The sequence below is a fragment of the Aethina tumida genome, chromosome 4 (assembly GCF_024364675.1).
Source record: "Aethina tumida isolate Nest 87 chromosome 4, icAetTumi1.1, whole genome shotgun sequence".
Lineage (NCBI taxonomy): Eukaryota > Metazoa > Arthropoda > Insecta > Coleoptera > Nitidulidae > Aethina > Aethina tumida.
Genome location: NC_065438.1, coordinates 26389915 through 26397607, shown reverse-complemented (window position 1 = coordinate 26397607; position 7693 = coordinate 26389915).

Here is a 7693-nt window from a genome sequence, read left to right as displayed (position 1 = left end):
TGCTGATTAACATATTTAAAATATGTTCTGCAACTCTAGAAGTTTTTAATGAAAATTTCTTGAAATCCATCTTGTTTTAAAAAAGCTGATTTATAATAGACAAAAATAATTAAATAATTTTTAGATAGTCTAAACAATTCTTTAATACAAATGAATTTCAATTTTCTTTTTTCAACTCTACAACTTTTTTAAATTTTTAAAATAGTTCATTATTGCGTGTTGATATCCTTCACATTCTTACAATTAACAAGTCTATTAAAATTAGAATACATATACTGATTTATAAAAATAAATGATAATTATTTTTCATCTTAATATTTTATTATTAATTATATAATTAATATAATTATATTACACTGCCAAAATATAAAACTTCCTTCAACATGGGGAACCATTCAATTCTGCTAATTTCGCCCTGGGAAATTGGTGCGAAACTTACATCCGGAACATTCCTGATCACAAAATATTTCACTTTCAGTGAACCTTCCACACCTTCAAAGAAGGTGCAGCAGTTCAATTTCTCTGTGATGTCGTAGCTCGTCTCCTCCATTACTTCGCGTATTGCGCAACGCTCAGGAGTCTCATCGTCCTCGTGTTTACTTCGAGGAAAAGGGGTAAATTCGCCATTTTTCGACTTGCGCAACAAAACTTTTGTCATTGCATCTGACATGATAGCATCATAGATAGGGACAGTTTTCCTGTGTTCTTTGAACGATGCTATACCTTGGCCGGATCCCCCTTAACAAATGGTAACTTCCCTAACACCAAAGTAGCGAAGTTATAAAATGTGATCTCCCGTAATTTATATCTTCATCAAAACATCTGTATAATACCAATGAGCGCGCTCAATGGAGACTTAAATTTTGTTGGTATCCTTCCGTTCACATGTGAATAGTACCGGCGTCCTGGAGGTTTTCATGGTAAAAATCTTGAAATCCATGTTGATGATCAAACGATAAATTGGTTATGATACAATTGTGGAAATCGGCTAATTTAAGGTAAAATTAAGTAGTTAATTATATTTAATCATATCATTTTTATTTACCTGAGACTATAAAAAAATTTTTTTTGCCACTTTGGCGAATGTGCAGGAATAAGTTTTAGAGCTCATTCCAGCCGTTTTTGGATCAATGCGTGGCTCAAACTGATTATTTGTTCATTTCACACACAGTTTTCCGCTTTTCCATTGGTTGGTCTTTCAGTTCACGTGATCAGATATGGCTTGCCTAGTGACTTTCAACTTCTGTGCCATGATTTGTTGAGTTTGTGTATCGTCTGATTTTTTGTTGTTTCAACCGAAGTATACCGTATGGATAAATTATAAATACATTTTAAATTGACATAAAATATAGTTTCCCGTAATGTATGTTTCTCCATTCTTCTAGATGTTCTAGATCTAAACAATCGCAGATGCGTTAGGTATTTGTTTAATTAATTTGATATTGACAGTTTTTTTTACTTTAACGCAGAAGCCTTCATATCTGTGGGGCCTCTTACGGAACGGCTGCAGGATTACGTGGCAGAATTACCTCTAAACCTGCATAGACCTAAATAACCAATGTAATATATTTCAAAATAAACTCTTTTTTTAAAATAATTAAATTATTTTTTTATTCAACATTTTTTTAATTCACTTTATATAAATTTGATTTGATAGCATATTAAGTAGTTTATAGATATTTTTTGAATTTATTTAACTTTTGTGTTAATTAACTCCGATTTTACAAGTAAAGATAATTTTGATATTGGACATTGTATTTAGATATTTTTTATTATTCTATTTATTTAGATAATAGGATAAAATATATATTATGTTTACTAAAATTTGTAATATTTTTGTTAAATTATGTCCGAATTTTTTTTTATTAAATGCTTAATTAAAATGATCAAGTTGTTTTTTATGTTCGCCCTTCTTTCATATAAATATTTTTACCGAAATTCTAAATCTCAAAAAGAAACCATTTGGGGACACCGAATAGTTTCACACACCGAATAGTTTCCATTTGTTGACGAGAAATTCTTAATTTTTATTCTGTCACTAGAAACCAGTAACTTTAACGGCCCTCGTTTCAGCAACAACCTAACCTTCTAATTATCATAATGACCTAGGAAAAAGTCTTGACTTATTTTACTGTCATTTTTAATTGAATTTTACCTTTTGTTTCCTGGACGAAAACTAAAACAAGTATTTCTCACTTGAAGCCAACTTTAAACCATTAAGAAACAAATGGTCGGGGTGAATAAAGTCGGATGGAACGAGGTCCGGGTGCCTCAAAATTTTGCAACCTAGGTCATACATGTGTGTAGTCTGACGTTATCGTGTTGGAAGACAAACATTTCCTATTGATCAGTTTTGACGGTCAACTGTTTTCAATAGAGAAAAGAGTCAATCGTTTAACTAGTTTGGAGCAGCTCATAATAATAATAAATTGTTCCTTTGCATTTCCATCACCTTTTTCTATCAATCCCAGCTCTGTCTCCCTTTGGAAAGTATCACACTCTTTCACACAATCTGTCGAATGTGATGCACAACAGTAAGTTTGTCAAGAAATTTGTTTCGTTTTAGCAGCAAAATTAAATCCGAAAAAATTTTTTATGCAGTGCCCAAATATCCAGGATGCAGAAGGTTGCAAATTTATTTATTATTTATTTATTTTTCGATAAGGTCCCTGATAACATCGAATCAGAGGTATGTAATAGTATTATGTGAATTATTGTATTAAAATAATTATTTAATTTTCTACAACTTTTATTTAACTAACCGGTAGAAAGGCTTGAAACAAATATATAGTTATAAATTTGTATTCATTGTAGTAAAAGTTTGCTTTTTAATCTGATTATATAAGTTTTAAGTTTTTACTAAAATGTTGTTCTTAGTTTTATATAAGTCAGTTCTTAAAATATTTAAAATACTTTAATTTTTCAAAACAGAAGTTTATTTAAAGTATGTATTATATTTCGTTATTTTCCTTTTTATTATTGTAAACATTCGGTTTTTAATTTAAATTTGTAAGTATTAAATTTAAGCTAAAATATTGTTTCTGTTTGTAATTTCTTATAACTTTTAATGAACTACGAGGTTGAAAGCCTTAAAATAAATCAATATAAATACTTGTTTTTAATTTAAAGAATTTTTTTTAATTTTCCTTTTAATTATTATAAATCTTTTATTATTTGTCTATATGTTTGGTTATAAAAGTGGTTATAAAAGGTTAATATTCTTCCTGTTTATCTCTATAATTTTTATTTAACTGGGGGCATGAAATATTTAAAATAAATATGTATAAATATTTTTTATAAAAAATAATGTATTTTATATTTTAAAAATTGAATTTTGATCTTGGTTTAAAGTATTTAGTTGTTTTGTTTAAATTCTGGCTTCTTAATCTAATTATCTAGTTATAATAAATTAAATATAAAAATAAATATAAATAAATTTAAGTATTTAGTAGTATTTTATAAATGTAAAATATTTGAAAATAAATAAAATATTTTTTCAAATGTCTCTATTTATATAAAATTTGCAGAATTACAATTTATTTCTCCCCATTTTTAGAATTTCATTTAAAATGTGATCTATATATTAATAATTCCTTGAATTCCATAATAATATATTTTTACATGTTTGAGTTTTATATATTTTATTTCTACAACATTTTAATTTAATTATTATAACACTTATTTTATTGGCATTAAGTAGTAATTTATAATAAACAAACGACCTGGAGAAATCTTTGAGCCCACATTCACAGAGTCCGGAGCTTCGAGACACCTATGCTGTATGGGGGCGCTAGTGACGGTCTGCGGATCCGTCCTATTTGAGTCACTGATCTGCCCCAGGATGGAAGTAAATCAACAATGCTGCGCTGAGAAATCTCCCCCACGTCATAAACTAGGCCCTTCGGCTTGGATTGTTCCTCAAATATTGGAAAACATCTACAATCATTCTGACTAAAAAGCCTGGAAAGGATCCAACATGACACGACTGTAAGATAAAATGGAGGAACTCGTCCAACTGAAGTATTTTGATTTCAGGTCTGCATTGTTCACTGAAAAACAAGTCATGGTGGTGATTGAATATATACTTAGCAGCAGACAGCGACAGGTGTCATTCATTTAAAAATGGTAAATAGTCACTTACTATTGTCAGGCCCGACGCGGTCACGTCAGGCAACCGGATTGGAAATACTCTGTCACTTCCGAGCGAGTCCATGTAAGTACTTTATAAAATGTTTTTGTTCATCCTTTTCTTTTATCTTATTTGTTCCTACTTTATTTTACATATTTGTTTCATGTTATGTGTTCATGGTTTGTATAGTCCCATTTAATCTAACTATTTAACTTTGAAGTATTTTATTTATACACTAGATTTAAAATTTATTACGTGCGGATCGTCGTTAGTGGCTGGTCCATATGGCCTTCTACTGCGGCACCCCCGCTATATTAAATTGCAGGCCACTGGCGTCCTTTTAGAATCCAGCTCTCTTTCCCCTAATTTTTAATTCAAGATCGATTTCAATGAAAACTTCCAGAACATATTTTAAATATGTTAATCAGCATGTTAATTTTATTAAAATTTTCATTGGCACTAGAGGATATACAGAATTTGTTCCAATAATGAAAAAGTTCACTGGTATTATACTGATGTATCAGTGAAGGGAGTTTACTTTTACATCCTTAGCATTTTAATTCTGATTACGATGCGAAAGGAGACATTACATCGTTTTATGAATAAAATTTGTTCCAATATTGAAAAAGCTCACAGGTATTATACGGATGTTTCAGTGAAGGGACTTTACTTTTACATCCTTATCATTTTAATTCTGATTACGATGCGAAAGAAGACATTACATCGTTTTATCCTGAGCAAATTGTATAACTGGAGTTTTCTAGTGGTCACAATAAACATTAATCTAATTACATTGCAAGCACTATATTTAAACTAAAATATTATTCGTGTTTTTAATTTTCAATTATTTTTATATAATTTCAAAAACTTAAAATATGTCAATTGAGTACAAAAATTTTATGATGTACAATATTATAATGTATTTTAATTTTTCAAAATAAAATTTTGATCTTAATAAAGTATTTTATTTCGTTTATTTTCCTTTTATTATTCACATTTTATTCTAATTGTGCAAGTATTTAATTTGAACTAAAATATTGTATCCGTTTTTAATTTAAAGACTGTCATATTTATTTATTTTAATTATTATAAACATGATTCTTGATTTAATTGTCTAATTATAAAATAGAAATTAAAATATTATTTCCGTTTTTAATTTTCGATAATTTTTATTTACACCCAGAAATATCGAATTAAATTGAATTAGAAAATTAATTGAATTAAATTATAAAATGTAAAAGAACACACTGTGTAACACATTTGTTAATGCAAAAATATTGTTTTTTTACTATTTATCGTATTTCTGGGTACCTGTTAAACGATGCAAATTAACATATCTTGTATTATTAACCCAATATTCCAAGTTTTATAAAAATACTTTTATTATTATGGAAAGGCGTCATCTAAATAACGAACAAAAATTAAGAGCAATTGGGATGTTAGTGGGTGGATTATCACAACGTAAAGTGGCTGGCTAGTCAAATGGACACACCTGCGAATGCTATAAGCAAATTGTAGAGACCTTACAATGAGTGTAATAAGGTATAAGAAAGACGTCCAGGCCACAGTAGGATAATTACAACTGTAGGAGACCGCTTTTTGCTTTTGCAAGGATGGATACACCTGAAAATAACAGCTCCCGAGTTAAGACAAAAGCTTCTAAGGATGCACAATGTTATTATCAGCTCAAACCATCATGCCACCTAGTGTGCCAATTTTCAATCCCGGACCGATAAAAATCAATTGGTTTTTGAGTGAAATATTTCGAGATGGCATTTCGGACATCAACCAATTTTTTTGCCATTAAGAATATATTGTAGGAATATATGAAAATCCGAGCGTGCAAATCGGGTGAATATGGTGGATGGGCAATACCTCTCACCAATCCATTATTTTTTTCCAGTGTTGCAAAATGACAATTTTTCTGTTCAAAAGCGCCGGATACTTTTTATCTAAAGATTGGTTCACTCGATCCAATTGTTTACAATAAAGGTCTGCAGTAACAGTTTATCCAGGTTTAAGAATTTAAATGGAACAATTCTGCGATATCCTACAAAATATACAGAAGCACTTTTTTTGGGATTTATGGTTATACTTTGTGGTAATTCATTTGGAGACAGCTCTTTTGCATTTTGGACCCATTTTCGTCTTCAATCGATCAAAAAACGGTTCTGTATGGCGCCGTTTAAACACTACGTTGCATGTGATGGATCGGTTGGATTTGTTCTCTTTGGACAGATATTAGGTGACCCAAACACCTACTCTTCAATCGTTTGACATTGATTTGCTTCCACTTCTGCTCCTTAGCATGTTGCTGTCTAATGTCGTTGGTCTTATTGATCGAAAGGAGTCAGAGAGTTAAGAAAATTATTGGATCTGAACTTGGAGAACCATCTTTGGCTTTTACGAACGTCTAATTCACTTGGATAAATATTGAAAATGTTTCAGCCCAAGTTGGGAAAAAAGTTTAATATTGAATTATTGGGAAATGAAGAAGTCACAATAACCGTAAAATTAATTTGGCATGCCGAAATACACAATGACCTGACAAAATATCATCAAATATCGATATGCGTAGAAATGATATTACTTCCTCTCTAATATGTACTCAATCATGAAGAAATTGCAACACCAAGAAGGGCGTGTTCAAATTTAATATTTTGGTAAAACATGGGTGTTGTAACAGAAGTAAACGATTATAATTTGGAAACAAAATGTCTCTTCAGATATATTATCCCAAGCTACCTGTACATCATGTCTTAGAACTTCTTAAGACCCTGGGGGCTGGGGTAAATTTCATAGCTTTCTACCCAAACTAAGATTGACGTGTTTCTCCCCGAAGTTGTCTTACTCTATTTCATCCGTTATGTTAGCCAAGCGGAATCAGAGAAGACGACTGGATGTTATTCCAGATTCCGATGTTGTCGTTGTCTACACCACTGCAGTCGTTGTCTTCGATGTTCAGCCATCAGAGGTAGCAAAAGATGGGCCGATAATGCTGCAATCCAAATGACCTTATACGGCGGTAAATTGTTCGGGCACTTACAACATGCCCTTGTTTTCCTAACCACTCATCAGCCAAAGATCTAATTGCCGAAAGTCAGTCTTTGAAGGCCATAAGTCTTAAACGTCAATCTTTAACCACACCCGTATCCCATCGATGTCCGATGCCTTGTCTTCTCTAATTTTTGATACTATCAAACCACACTTGACAATATCTCAACAGTAGTTGGATTTCTGTTAGTACAATTACCAATTTATTGAAATCCACCTCCAGTACACTAATAATTCGGCCTCTTTCAAAATAACTTAGCTGGCGATACATTTCACGCTCCAGGCATTTTACCATTACTAAACATTAATATTGGATTCAACCAGTTTAATTTTTAAAAATAAAAAAATGAATAACAATTTTTTTTAAATTGTAGTAAAAAATAAGTTTACATGAGAAAACCTGTACCAAACATTACCAAATTTTTTTCGTTTACTTCTTGATACAAAATCTGTTTTACCAAAAGAATATTAAATTTGGACACCCTCTTCTTGGTTTTGCAATTTATTTGT